The sequence below is a fragment of the Rhinatrema bivittatum genome, chromosome 13, assembly GCF_901001135.1.
Source record: "Rhinatrema bivittatum chromosome 13, aRhiBiv1.1, whole genome shotgun sequence".
Lineage (NCBI taxonomy): Eukaryota > Metazoa > Chordata > Amphibia > Gymnophiona > Rhinatrematidae > Rhinatrema > Rhinatrema bivittatum.
In genome coordinates, this window is record NC_042627.1 from 61,395,699 (window position 1) to 61,410,653 (window position 14,955).

The 14,955-nt window shown below is 47.4% G+C and overlaps 1 protein-coding gene across 6 annotated transcripts in view; it reads left to right on the plus strand.

Annotated features, from left to right (window-relative positions):
- The window catches only part of TM6SF1 (transmembrane 6 superfamily member 1), a 188,698-nt gene that overhangs the window by 60,853 nt on the left and 112,890 nt on the right, over nt 1–14,955 (plus strand). The window lies entirely within an intron of this gene.

The window sequence follows — 14,955 nt, forward strand, 5'->3', positions numbered from 1 at the left end:
GATGTGCTGAGTACTGGGGAGAATCTCTTTGGAGATAGGGTGAGGGATGCTGTGGCCCAACTTTGGGACCATCATGAAACCCTTCAACAGCTCTCTGCCAGCACTCCGGATCCATCCTCCTCTTCTAGGAGGTTGATGAGATGGGCCAAGGAATTCTTACTTTCACCAAAGGAAGTACTACTCTCTGCCTCCTCATTCCCATCCACACCATCAGGGCTTCCATGGCCATCCCAGGCAGCAGAGAGCCCCCAAACCCCAGCCAGCTACTCAGTCAACTCCAGGGACAGGGTTTTGACTGGGTCGTAGGGAGTGTAGGCCAGTCACCCGTACCCGGGATGTTGGACCCTCCAGTCGGGGGCAGGCTGCAGTTCTTTACAAACTAGTGGCCTAGTACAACCTCTGACCAGTGGGTTCTTTCCAGTCTATTGGATTTTCTGCCAAATTGCTCTCTGTGCCTGTTTTGGGGGCCGGTAGCATAGCAGAGTTCTCCCTCTTAATAGCCAGGTTGGTCGAGCTCATACCACCAGGAGAAAGAGGTTGGGGATTCTACTCCAGGTACTTCCTGATTCCAAAGAGAACAGGAGGACTCTGTTTCATCCTAGACCTGAGAGCCTTTAACAAGTTTCTAAAAGAAAAGTTCAAGATGGTTTCTCTGAGCATCTTGATACCCCTTTTACAAAAAGGGGAGTGGCGACCATACTGGACCACGTGACCCAAGATGGCAGTTTAGCGAGTTGCTTGGGCATCTGGTTTTCCTTTGCCTGACTTTTTTCTTTGCGTATTATGTTGCATTCGGCCCGCAAATACAGGGCAAGGGAGCGTCTAGCTCTGGAGACATCCTCACCACAAGTTTTGGCGGGGGCCGATGGATGCCCATGTATTTCGGGTCTCAGGAAAAGCCGTGGAGGGCTCGCTGGGAGTGGAGTGGGGGAAAGAGGAGCCTGCAACCTCCCCTGAGCTGATGACAACGCTATCTCCAGTAGAGAGATCACCGCCTAAGAATCCAGCAGAGGCCCGACCCCAGCATCGGTGGAGGGACTCAGAAGGGTCAGAAGTCAGTGCCCTAGGTGAGTCCCTCCCAGAGCCCCTGCTGTTGGAAGGAGAGGCCCCTCTTTATCCGGGCGAAAATGCGGCTCAAATTGCCCAAATCCAGGGATATGGGAAAGAACCCAAATATCCCCCATTCCAAATAACAGAGTTGGAGAGACCTCAGCAGTTTAGCCTTGAAATGATTTGGGAAGCCATTAACGTTTTGAATACAAATGTCTCATTACAAGTTAATAATATTTACAAAGCAGTTCAAGATGTGGATAGAAGATTGGAACTGGTTGAAAAAGATATGGAAGAAAGTAAAAAGATCCAGGACTTACATAGTACTAAAATTGAAAGTCTTACTTTTACCCAGCAAGAGATTATTAAGGAAAACACTTCATTCAATTTTAAGTTGGAAAATCTAGCACGTGCAAAGAATATTCGTTATATAAATTTTCCGAAAATCCCATATATCTCACCTAGAGATATCTGGAAAAGGTATCTAATTGAATCATTGAAGATTCCAGAAGAAACACTCCCTATAGTAGCTAAAGTGTATTATGTACCACAAATAAAGTTCTAACTCAAGAAGAGAAAGAGATTAAAGTTAAAGAAATACCTAAGATGAATATCTCTGATATATTGGAACATTCGTATGAAGATTTAGCAGTGCCATCTACATTGATTGTCACGTTTCTACTCGATTCAGACGAGTGAATTTTCAAAAAGTATTTTCAGCATTGGAAGGAACCTTTTTTGAATTGTAAAATACAGATGTTCCCTGATCTTTCCAGGCAAACAAAGAAGCGTAGGCGCCAATTCTTGCTATTAAAACCTAGAGTTTTACAATTGGGTACACTATTTGTTCTTAAATTGCCATGTAAATGCCTGTTAAAATATCAAGGTGTTTCATATTTATTTATTTAAGGTTTTTTTATATACCGGCATTCATGAAGCGATCACATCATGCTGGTTTACATATAAACAGGGGTGCAATAAATACATTAAAACATAAATAACGTGTCGAAGAAAAGCAGTTACAATTAACAAGGGCTATTGAACTGGGAGCGGAGGAAATAAAGATAGTTTAGTAGAGACTAAATTATATACAAGGAGATGAAGTACAGCTGCTGTGTTGGATATGTTGATGGCGAGGCGCATTAAGTTAAGTCCGGGAAAGCTTGCATAAACAGCCAAGTCTTGAGTCTTTTTCTAAAGGTTAGGAGGCAGGGTTCATTTCTGAGATCGGGAGGGATGGAGTTCCATCCCTCCCGATCTCCTTTCCTAATTAGTTATCTTTCTTAGCAATAAGGGGGAAGGTTTGGGTTAGCTCCCAATCTCTGGCTAAGGGAGTTCTAAAGAGCACAATTGATCTCATATATTAATATAAGACCCGCTACTGCTAATTTCTTAAGTTTTTCCTCTAGATTGTGAATATCAGGTGCACAGTTGGTCCGTATAGTGGTCTAAAATGTGCATGTTGTTGCGTTCATGCCTCTTCTTGCCCCTCGCTCCACCCTCTCTACCTTGGAAGCGACTCCCTTCGGCTCTGACGGACACTTGCAGCCGCGGCTTCTCCCTGCCTCTTGGTCCTGGTGTCCCCAGGCTGGCTTGACGCTACGGATCCGCCATGTTCCTGATGATGTAAGGGTGCGTGCACGCTCCAGATTTTGTACCAGCAATGGCGGGAACCTCGGGGGCGTCCCCCGTAGTGATGTCATCCATTTCCACTTTAAAAGGTCTTTGCTAATCTCTAAAGAGTTAGCAAGGAACCCCAACAGGACTTGCTTCGGCAGTCCACGCTACTTGCAACAACGATCCGAGTCAGCCAGGGGAATCCTTCTCCACTGCTTAGCCTTTTCAAACTTACCAGGAGTACCTGCTCCATGGGGACTCCGCTCTCTCTTCTTGATTTCGATTGCCAAGACGGGATCCGGTACTCGCTCCTCGAGGGCCTATGTTCCTGAAGACTCCTCATTGCCTGGAAGCGATCGCATAAGTGAACACAGTGAGTTCTATTGTACATGGGAATCAGTACTCGCTCCACGAGGGCCTACATTCCTATAACTCTGAAGACTCCCTTCCGTCCAAGATGTTATCGCAGGTACGGAGATCGAGAGTTACATTGGCAAGATATCAGATGGGAACCGGTACTCGCTCCACGAGGGCCCATGTTTCTAGAATCCTTTACAGACACTCTTCTACTCTAGAAGCCATTTCATATACAGCTATTGTGAGTTCTTATTACAGACTGTTTGGAACCAGTACTCGCCTACGGCTCCTGTTCCTGAATGTACTGAAGACTCTCTGTGGCATAGAGACCATTGCAGACATCTACTATTGTGAGTGTACCATCTTGTATTCAGTATACCCTGTCTACTCACTACTTCTAGTCTCTTTCTACAGCTCAGCAACCCAGAGATTATATTCCAGTATCAGAAGGACTTCAGCCTTGCCGAACACATCGACTCACTACTGCCACCACTGGTGGTCCAGCTTCCAGTCTAATAAAGAACTATTTGTGTTATTTCATATTCTAGCCTAGCTGGTGGTTCCTCTCAGGATCTCCTCCTGGGGGCGCTGTCATTTGCCATCGGCCCAGGGATTCACCATTTCCTCCAAGTGGTTATTCCTTACACTATTGACACTCTGTGGGAGCCAATCACTACAGACCACTACCACCGCTTACGGAAGTATTATATAGATAGCTAACCTCTTTCTATGAGACTTGCCTGCAGCCTATATATAACAGATTGCTACTCCGTAGCGGAGGCATGATAGATTGCTATCTCAGTAGCGAAGTACAATATACCTATTGTTAGCTCCTCTCCTCAGTAGAGTATCATTGAACAAGATTGCCAACTCCTTTTCCCTGAGAGAGTTGATCCATAACAGTTTGCTACCTCCTTCCTTATAGGAGCATCTAAGAGCCGTTTGCTAACAGATCTACAGAGAGCTAACTCCTCCCCTCTGGAGGAGCAGGTCATGTCAGATCACTAACTCCTCCCCCTTTCAGGAGAAAAGCAGAACAGATTGCTAACTCCTTCCCTCTGGAGGAGGAGAATGTAACACATGTGAAGTAATTGTTTCCTTGAAAGATTTTCATAATGGTGTATCTATGTTTAATCACATGTTTTGCATCTCAAGTGTTTTGCTTGGAAGATAATGTAAAAGATTGATAAATAAAAAAAAAAAAAAGAAAAGAAAAAAGGGAGTGGCTGTGCTTCCTCGATCTAAAGGGTGCATACACTCACATCGAGATCTTCCTTGTCACAAGATGTATCTGTGATTTGTGTTGGGAAAACGTACTTCCAGTACTGGATGTTGCCGTTCAGGCTAGCGTCAGCCCTCTGCAGGCTGGGAGTGAGTGTTTTACTTTCTCTGGACGATTGGCTGGTCAAAAGCACATCTTAGGAAGGGGCCTTCAGGCCCATGCGCTTGACCATCTAGGTGTTGGAGTTACTAGAGTTCATTCTCAACTACCCAAAGTCCCATTTCAGCTTGTCACTTCATTTGGACTTCATAGGAGCCCTGCTAGACACAATTCAGGCCAAGGCTTTCTTCCTGCCTTGTTAGAGGGCCGTCACCTTGATGACCATCATGGCAGAGTTTCAACAGATCCAGCAGGCGTCAGCTTGGTACATGTTGAGGTTGTTGGGCCATATGGCCACAATCGTCCATGTCACTCCTGTGACATGTTTATACATGTGTAGAGCCCAATGAACCCTGAGGTTTCAGTGGCGCCAGGCCATTCAGAGTCTCCAGGATTGCATCCAAGTCATTCCGTCTCTCTTGGGATTCTTTGTCCTGGTGGCGGGTACTTTCAAATTTAGAACGGGGGATCTCTTTTCAAAGTCTCCTACCCAAATTGTCCTAACCACAGATATGTCCACCCTGGGGCGGGGAGCTCATGTAGATGTGCTCAGCACCCAGGATCTCTCAGTAACGCTCTTGTCAAATCAACTTCCTGGAGTTCGGGCGATCTGGTACTCGCTATGGGCTTTCAGAGATCGGCTGTCCAACAAAGTTGTCCTGATCCAAACTGACAACCAGGTAGCTATGAGGTATGTCAACAAGCAGGGAGGCACAGGATCGTACCTCTTGTGTTAGGAAGCAGTCCAGATCTGGTCATAGGCCCTGTCCTGCAGGATGATGCTCAGGGCCATGTACTTGGCTGGGACGGAGAACGTCATAGTGGACAGGTTGAGTTGAGCTTTCAGATCCCATGAATGGTCCCTGGACCAGGGGGTATCGAATCGGATATTCCGCCTCTGGGGGATCCCAGATGTAAATCTGTTTGCTTCCCCTTGCAACAGGAAGGTGCCTCTGTTCTGCTCCCTGTACAGTCAGGCGGCAAACTAGCCTTGGATGACTTTGCCCGTCATTGGGGCAAGGGTCTTCTGTATGCATATCTTCCGATTCCTTTAGTGGTGAAGACTCTCTTGAAGCTTTGCAAGGGCAGGGGAACTATAATCATCATAGTCCTGCATTGGCCGAGACAGGTCTGGTTTCCACTCCTATGGGTGTTGTCCATCTGAAGACCGATCAGTCTAGGGACTTCCCCAGATCTCATCACGCAAGATCAAGACAGGCTGCAGCATCCCAACCTCCAGGTCCTGTCGCCTTTAGCCTGGATGTTGAGAAGTTAATCCTGCAGCCGCTTGATCTTTCAGAGGATGTGTCTCAGGTCCTGGTGGCTTCTAGAAATCCTTCCACTAAAAATTCCTATGGATTGAAGTGGAGGAGTTTTTCTGTGTGGTGTGAGCAGAAGGCTCTAGATCCGTTTTCCTGCCCCACACAAAAACTGCTTGATTACCTTCTACATCTGTTGGAAGCTGGCTTAAAGACCAACTCTGTGTTACCACTGTCGCTGCCCGACGTCTCCACTCCGCCCTCCTTACTTCTTTGGCGACTCCTCCCGCGGTTGATGGACGTCTGGCTGCCGTGGCGTCTGCCTGCCGTCCTCTCCGGCGTCCCCGGTCCAGCTTGGGCGCTGCATCTTGCCATGTTGTTCAGCTACCATAGGGAGCGCGCGCCGTGCGGCCCTGCTTCTTATTCCTTCTTTGGCACGAACCTCAGGAGCGTCCCCCTGTGATGACGTCACTCATCCCGGATACAAAAGCCTACTCTGCTAGCTATTCGATTTAGCAAGGGACTCCTTACGGATGGGATTTGCTCTCCATACCTAGCTACTCTGCCTCTCCTTAATTGGACTTACTCTATCGGGGTACCCGCTCCTCGGGGGTCTCTCTCTTTTCTTTCAGGTCGCTGTCTGGAACTGGTACTCGCTCCTCGAGGGCCCATGTTCCCAGACTTGCTGCCTGAGCTCACTTCTGCTTGGAAGAAACCGCTGCCTACACTATCAGTGAGTTACCATCTATATTCTCTCAGAGCTGTTCCCTGGAACCAGGTACTCGCTCCTCGAGGGCCTGCCTCTATTCCAGCTTCTGTGTTACCTTCCGGGAGAAACCGCTGTGTGAGTAATCAACCAACGAGGCTCTATACCAGAACCCTGTGTATGCTCCACTGTACTCACTATCTCAGTTTCTCTCCACTACAGCACAGCTATTGAGGGATCGCTGTTCCAGTGTCCTGAGGGACTACAAGCCCAGCCGGGCTTCATCTCTACTCACTACTGCCACCTCTGGTGGCTTCTCAACTCTGTTTAATAAAAGAGAATTCTGTGTTGAGTGTCCTATAGCTGAGCCTGACCTGTGGCCAATTTTCGTAGAAGTTGACGCTTCTGATGTCGGCGTGGGGGCTGTATTGAGCCAAACTGGAGACTCTAAATCCTTACGTCCCTGCTCTTTCTTCTCACGACGTTTCTCCCCGGCAGAGAAGAACTATGGGATCGGAGATAAAGAGCTCATGGCTATTAAGCTAGCATTCGAGGAATGGCGGCCTTGGCTCGAAGGCGCTCAACATCAAATAACCGTATTCACGGACCATAAAAATCTAGAGTATCTCCGCCATGAGCAACGTCTTAACCACAGACAAGCCAGATGGTCCTTATTCTTCAATCGTTTTGACTTTGTGCTTAAATATTGCCCCGGAGACAGGAATACCAGAGCAGATGCCTTGTCACGTTCCTTTCTCTCGGAGGATGTGCCTGAAGAACCTCAGCACATAATTGACCCGAAGAGAGACATCTTGGCGACTACACATTGTGTGCCCGCTGGTAAGACCATTGTGCCTAAAAACCTCAGGAAGAAAGTGCTTTTTTGGGCGCACGATTCCAAGCTGGCTGGCCATTCTGGTCAATGCCGTACCCTGCTCAAGATCCAGAAGTTCTATTGGTGGCCTACTATCAAGAAAGATACCCTATCCTACGTGGCATCTTGTACCAACTGTGCCACACACAAACCTGCTTCCGGCCAACCATGGGGATTGCTGCAGCCACTGCCAATTCCGGAACAGCCCTGGTCACACATCGCTACTGACTTTGTAGTCGATTTACCCCTTTCTGGAGGAATGAATACCATCTGGGTAACAGTTGATCGCTTCAGCAAGATGGCCCATTGAGGGCTTCCTGGCTTATCTTCAGCCTTGGAGCTTTCGAAGCTCTTCATATCGCACATTTTTCGCCTTCACGGCCTACCAAGACACATTGTTTCAGACCGAGGATCTCAATTCACGGCAAGATTCTGGGGGGCCTTGAGCAAGTTATTCTACATCTCTCTAGACTACACTTCAGCCTATCATCCGCAATCAAATGGCCAAACAGAACGGATGAATAGAACCTTAAAACAGTTCATTCGAGCCTACGTGAGTTGCCGTCAGAATAACTGGGCTGAACTGTTACCTTGGGCTGAATTCGCCTCAATTCTCATCCAGCAACAGTAACTGGATCAACACCTTTTGAAGTGGTATATGGACGCTCTCCAACACCGCCACTTCCACTGAAGCTCTCAGTGACGTCCCCAGCAGCTCCATCTACTGCTGATGAAATCCATAAACTGTGGACTCAGACGAAAGACATGCTTGTTAAAGCGAGTGACCGTGCTAAGAAGTTTTGACGCTCACCATTCTCAAGCGCCTGTCTTCAAACCCGGAGACAAAGTTTTGTTAACTAACAAATCTCTCAGACTGAAGTTACCCTCCACTTGTTTTGCTTCTCGCTACGTTGGACCATTTCCAATCCTCCGATGTCTTGGCAACATCACTTACAGTCTGAAGCTACCACCCGGACTAAACATCCACAACGCTTTTCACGTTTCACTCTTGAAACCTCTCATACTCAGTGAATTCTCTTCCAAGACTCAGGAACCACCTGCCATCACCGCAGAAGATGACCTAGAATTTAAGGTCAAAGAGATTCTTGATGTCCGAAGACGAGGCAAAACACTTGAATACCTTCTTTTTTTTGGGAAGTTTTCGGCCCCGAAGATAACTCTTGGGAGCCTCAGGCTAACATCCTTGATAAAGAGATGCTCCGTCAATTTCATCTCGCGCATCCTTTGAAGCCTAAACCTGGTACCCGCAGAGGAGACTGCCCTTTGAAGGGGGGTACTGTTATGACTGTCGCTGCCCAACATCTCCACTCTGCCCTCCTTACTTCTTTGGCGACTTCTCCCGTGGTTGATGGACGTCTGGCTGCCGCGGCGTCTGCCTGCCGTCCTCTCCGGCGTCCCCGGTCCGGCTTGGGCGCTGCATCCTGCCATGTTGTTCAGCTACCATAGGGCACTCACGCCGCGTGGCCCTGCTTCTTATTCCTTCTTTGGCGCGAACCTCAGGGGCGTCCCCCTGTGATGACATCACGCATCCCGGATACAAAAGCCTACTCTGTTTGCTAGCTATTCGAGTTAGCAAGGGACTCCTTATGGATGGGATTCACTCTCCATACCTAGCTACTCTTCCTCTCCTTACCTAGCTACTCTGCCTCTCCTTAATTGGACTTACTCTATTGGGGTACTCGCTCCTCGGGGGCCTCTCTCTCTTTCAGGTCGCTGTCTGGAACCGATACTCGCTCCTCGAGAGCCCATGTTCCCGGACTCGCTGCCTGAGCTCACTTCTGCTTGGAAGAAACCGCTGCCTACCCCATCATTGAGTTACCATCTATATTCTCTCAGAGCTCTTCCCTGGAACCAGGTACTCGCTCTTCGAGGGCCTGCCTCTATACCAGCTTCTGTGTTACCTTCCAGGAGAAACCGCTGTGTGAGTAATCAACCAATGAGGCTCTATACCAGAACCCTGTGTATGCTCCACTGTACTCACTATCTCAGTTTCTCTCCACTACAGCACAGCTATTGAGGGATCACTGTTCCAGTGTCCTGAGGGACTACAAGCCCAGCCGGGCTTCATCTCTACTCACTATTGCCACCTCTGGTGGCTTCTCAACTCTGTTTAATAAAAGATAATTCTGTGTTGTGTGTCCTATAGCTGAGCCTGACCTGTGGCCCCTCACGGGACTTCTCCCCGTGGGCATGGTCATCTGCCACAGTGTCCAAGGGTCCACCCAAAACCTTACAAACAATAACACTCTGTTAGAGTTCATCTCAGTGCAATTGGCACCTACCACCAAGGTGTAGATGGTACGCCCATCTTTGTACAGCCTATATTTGTACAATTCATGTGGGTTCTGCTTCAGTTGAAGCCTTCCATAAGGCGTTCCACTGTGTTTTGGGACCTCAGAGTGGTGTTAGCTCAGCTGATAAAAGGTTCTTTAGAGCCGCTGCTAATCCTTGACCTGAAGCACCTGATCTGGAAGTCATACTTTTGGTGGCGGTCACCTCAGTGTGCATGGTCAGCGAACTGCAGGCCTTAGTGACTTATTCACCTTATGCTAAGTTTTATCATGACAGGTGACATACTTCCATTTTAACCAGTCCATCGTCCTGCCAACATTCCTTCCCAGGCTCCATTTGCACCAAGGCGAACAAGCACTGCACAGTTTGGACTGCAAGTGGGCCTTAACCTTCTGCCTAGATAGGATTGGATTGCGCTTTTCTGTTGCCAAACAGACACTAACCAATTGTCTAGCAGATTGCATCTCTTTGTGTTATGCCCAGGCAGGTCTGCATCTTGGGGGTCATGTCAAGGCTCAGTCAGAGCCATGGAGGAGCCATGGAGCCATGGAGCCATGGAGCCCAGTCAGAGCCATGGAGGAGCCATGGAGATCTTCAAAGCTGTGACGTGGAGTTCTCTCCACACATTCTAGGTAGGTACCGACTATCTCACCGACGCTAAGCCCGATATATGCGCAATAACTGAAACATGGCTTAAAGACTCAGACACAGCCATAATAAACCAACTTCCGACGCTGACCTATGACATCTTCTCTCTCCCCAGACAGAAAAAAAGGGGAGGGGGAATTCTTTTAGCAACTAAAAAAAACCTTAAGATTCTCTCAACACCCAGTCAACTCATACCCCAAACTAGAAATCGGCTTTTTCACCTCAGACCAACTTCAAATTCTACTTGTCTACGCCCCCCCGGGCCTCCTGGAAACTGATGCATCTCCTATGGTGGAAATAGTCTCAACTCTCCTCAACTTGGACGCCCCAGCCCTTATCCTAGGCGATTTTAACCTGCATGTAGACAATTCCACTCTTACTACCAGCTGTGAAGCCTTTCTCACAGCCCTCTCAGCAATGGGATTCAAACAGATAGTGAACAAACCGACACACAAAGCCGGTCACACTCTGGACCTTATCTTTGTCAATAAAGACATCAATCCCACATCGCCCCTCACTTGCAAGAAAGTACCTTGGTCAGACCACACTCTCATCTCGACTTCATTCTCACTGAAAGAATCCAGCACCCCCCACGTTCCCTCACCCACATTTATTTACAGAAAATCATGCTCCTCAGAAGACCTTAAGAACCTCCTGACATCACAACTTCCCCTTATAGACCTCACCGACCCGAACACAGCTCTCTGCTCCTGGAACAAAATTACAGAAGCTATAGCTAACAAGCTCTGCCCATTATCAACAAAAAGAGCACACTGAAACGCTTCCAAATGAACTTAGAAGGCTAAAACAATGCTTAAGGCAGAAAGAGAGCAAATGGCGCAAAGCCCCATGCGCCAGCACACTCTCCGCCTACAAATCTACACTACACCAATACAAATCCTCTACTCTAAAATCAAAAAGGGACTTTTACGCATCCAAGATCCATAACCTGGTCTTCGATGCCAAAGCACTCTTTGTTTACGTATCTAGCCTTACTCAAATCAATCCCCTGGAAGTTCCCAGCAACCTAGCACAAGCTAAAGCGGAAGAACTAGCTCTATTTTTCCAAAACAAAATTGTCAGCCTTCTAACTCAGCTGCCCTCCAATACCTCCTCATACTCGACTTCAATTAATCCCTACTTCAAAAGTACCCGTCTTGAAGCTTTCAATCCCATCTCCACCACTGAGATACAAGTAGCACTAAGGAGAATGAAACCTTCCTCTCATCCTACGGATCACATCCCTACTAAACTCCTCTTGACAATTCCAGACTCCATATCCAAAATACTGGCGGACATCATTAATTGCTCCCTCTCCCAAGGACTCTACCCAGATGACCTTAAATTGGCTTCTCTCAAACCTCTCCTAAAAAAAACCCAAGCTGGATCCTAAAGACCCAAGTAACTTCCGCCCGATCGCCAACCTGCCCTTCATAGCAAAGGTCATGGAAAAATTAGTGAACACTCAACTTTCAGACTACTTAGAAGATAACAATCTCCTGTTCCCCTCCCAACACAGGTTCCGCAAAGCCTTTAGCACAGAATCACTCCTCATTTCCTTGACAGACTACCTCATCATGGGCCTCGACAAAGGCCAATCATTTTTACTGATTCTACTGGACCTCTCGGCAGCGTTTGACACTGTCAATCACTCCATCCTCATAAATCAGTTGGCTGCCATAGGAATTACGGGCGCCGCACTTAATTGGTTCAAAACTTTTCTCAACAACAGAGGCTACAAGGTTAAAATCCAAAACAAAGAATCATCACGATACAACTCAACCGTAGGAGTCTCACAGGCTTTCTCTCTGTCCCCTACGCTCTTTAACAACTATCTCTTACCGCTATGCCAGCTCCTCTCCAGCCTCAGTCTTAAACATTTTCTATATGTGGACGATATTCAGATATTGATCCCCTTTAAAGACACCTACTCGAAAACACTAGATCACTGGGAAAACTGCCACCAACAAATCAAACACCTCCTCACTAGTCTAAACTTAGTATTAAATTCCTCCAAAACCGAATTCCTGCTCATCTCTCCCGAGAACAGTAACATCACTTCTACTCTCTCTGGCAACCCACAATCCATGCATCTGAGAGACCTAGGAGTTTTAATTGACAATCGGATAAATTTGAAAGCTTCTATCAACAAAACTACCAAAGACTGTTTTTACAAACTCCAAGTCTTGAAAAGGATAAGACCTCTCTTTCACTTGCAGGACTTTAGAACAATCCTTCAGGCAATAGTTTTCTCAAAGTTAGACTATTGCAATTCTATCCTACTAGGTCTTCTTTCCTCCTATACCAAACCGCTTCAGATGGTACAAAATGCGGCAGCACGAATATTAACAAACACCAGAAGAAGAGATCACATCTCCCCTTCCTAAAAAGCCTTCATTGGCTGCCAGTGCACTTCAGAATTCTCTACAAATCTATCTCCATCATCTACAAAATCATTCATCAACATACTTCTATCGACCTGCAAATACCTCTCCTCTTACACAATTCTTCAAGACCTACCAGAGACGCATATAGAGGATCACTCCAGGTTCCTCCAACCAAAGCCACTAGACACATTACCTTGAGGGATCGGGCCCTCTCTACAGCCGGTCCCCCATTATGGAATTCCATCCCCCCCGACCTAAGACAGGAACCCTGTCTCCCAACCTTCAGGAAGAGACTTATGACTTGGCTCTTTAAACAAGCTTTCCCGGACTCCAGCTAATGTCCCTCAATTTCAAGTTCTATAACACAACCAGCTCAATTAACTGTTCGTTGTAAATATTTCATATGCTTTCAACCTTTTCTTTTTTCCTTCCGCTCCCAGTTTAAGCATCCCTGTTTTTTGTAACTGCTTTCTTCCGCACTACAGTTCATGTTTGTTTTTTCTTTTTATGCACCACTGTTTTATTGTAAACCAGCATGATGTGAATTTTATCATGAATGCCGGTATATAAAAACCTTAAATAAATAAATTCACTTCTTACTATTGTCTGGATAGGGATGGCCGACACAATAGTAAGTTTGGCCAGCCTGTCCTTCGGAACCTGTTTGAGGTGTAGAAAACTCTCCCTGCCTAAGACCCGTTGATGGGTTCAGGCTGTTTCCCACCTCTCTTACCAACACCACCATTATTATGCCTGTTGGCACCTGGTTGGCATGGATAACACCCGTGATAAGGAAAGGCATTTTGAGAGAGAGAGAGAATTTGACGTGATTAGGAGTGAAGAAAGGCAAACAAAAATGAGATATCTACAGTGTTCTCTCGCCCTAACTTGATGCACTCTCTACCAGGGCACTATCAAACTAGGGCAAGAGAACAGTGTAGAAATCTCATCTTTGTGTGCCTTTCTTCACTCTGAATCACGTCAGGTCTTCACTGATGTGTACTGTGCTGTTTGCGCATCTGCCTGTGCATGTAAAATTGGCCCCAAAACCCTTGACCACCACCAAAACCTCACCTCAAGGTATTAGCTGGCCCTCCTATAGTGGTATAAATAGTTGACTACTATGTGTGCCACTCCAGCGGCTCTCGTGCTCTCTCTCTCTCACACAGAATTCATGGTAAATATTGCAAATTCCAAAACAATTCTGTTTTGGATGCAGCATTAATGCCTCTCATTTTCATAAACTCCTATTTTAAAAATGTGTATTTGTGTCATGCGATGTGATAAATTATCATTTTGATGAATGACCCTGTAAATGAGATAGCGACAATTATTAAATTGTATTTGATACCTGGTAAAAGAGTGCAGTGATTTAACTAAATTTCAAATCAGCTGCAGCAAATGAAACTTGAGTACTGAGGCTATTTGTTGATTATTAGTTATATTCAGCTGATGAATCTTCAGTAAACCTTGGATTATATTGTGTAGTATTTTGGTAACATGTTTCGGTTGTACTGAAAGGTGTCTCCTGTATTATACCTAGTGAAAAAATCCTTAGTATATCTGGCCGTAATGTTGCGGTCTCCACCGCTTTCCCCTTACTGGCTGTAATCAGGGCTCACCTCCGAGGCCGGGAACGCCACCTCCGCGGCTCTGCTGAGTATTCGGGGCGTCCGCCATTGCTGGGACATCTCGCTGCCGCCCCGTGCGCACACGGGGACGCGCGTTATGGACGTACGCTCACCGGAAGCCTGACCCCGCCTGAGCTGGCCACGCCATGCCCCAAGCCCAATATAACCGGCGTTCTTCAGTCCTCTCATTGCCTTGCAACGAGGGTCACTACAGTGTGTAGTTCTTAGTTGCACTTCCGTTGTACTGCTTCAGCCACCGACCTCTGCTTGTTCCTGACTCTGCTCCTGCCTGCCGCCAGCCACCGACCTCTGCTCGTTCCTGACTCTGCTTCTGCCTGCCACCAGCCACCGACCTCTGCTTGTTCCTGACTCTGCTCCTGCCTGCCGCCAGCCACCGACCTCTGCTCGTTCCTGACTCTGCTTCTGCCTGCCACCAGCCACCGACCTCTGCTCGTTCCTGACTATGCTTCTGCCTGCCGCCAGCCACTGACCTCTGCTCGTTCCTGACTCTGCGGTTGCCTGCCGCCTGCCTCAGTCCACGGCTTCTCTGCCGCAGCTGCTGCGCTCCTGTCCTCCGGACAGCGTCCTACGCAGGTCTGGGCTGGAACTCCTGCCAGACTATCTTGGGCCTTGATACCTTCTACTTCCTGCCAGGCTCAGGCCTACTCGCTGCTGGCTCCCATATTGCACCCTGCAAGTTCCATTCAAGACATTACTGACTCTGACTCTGCT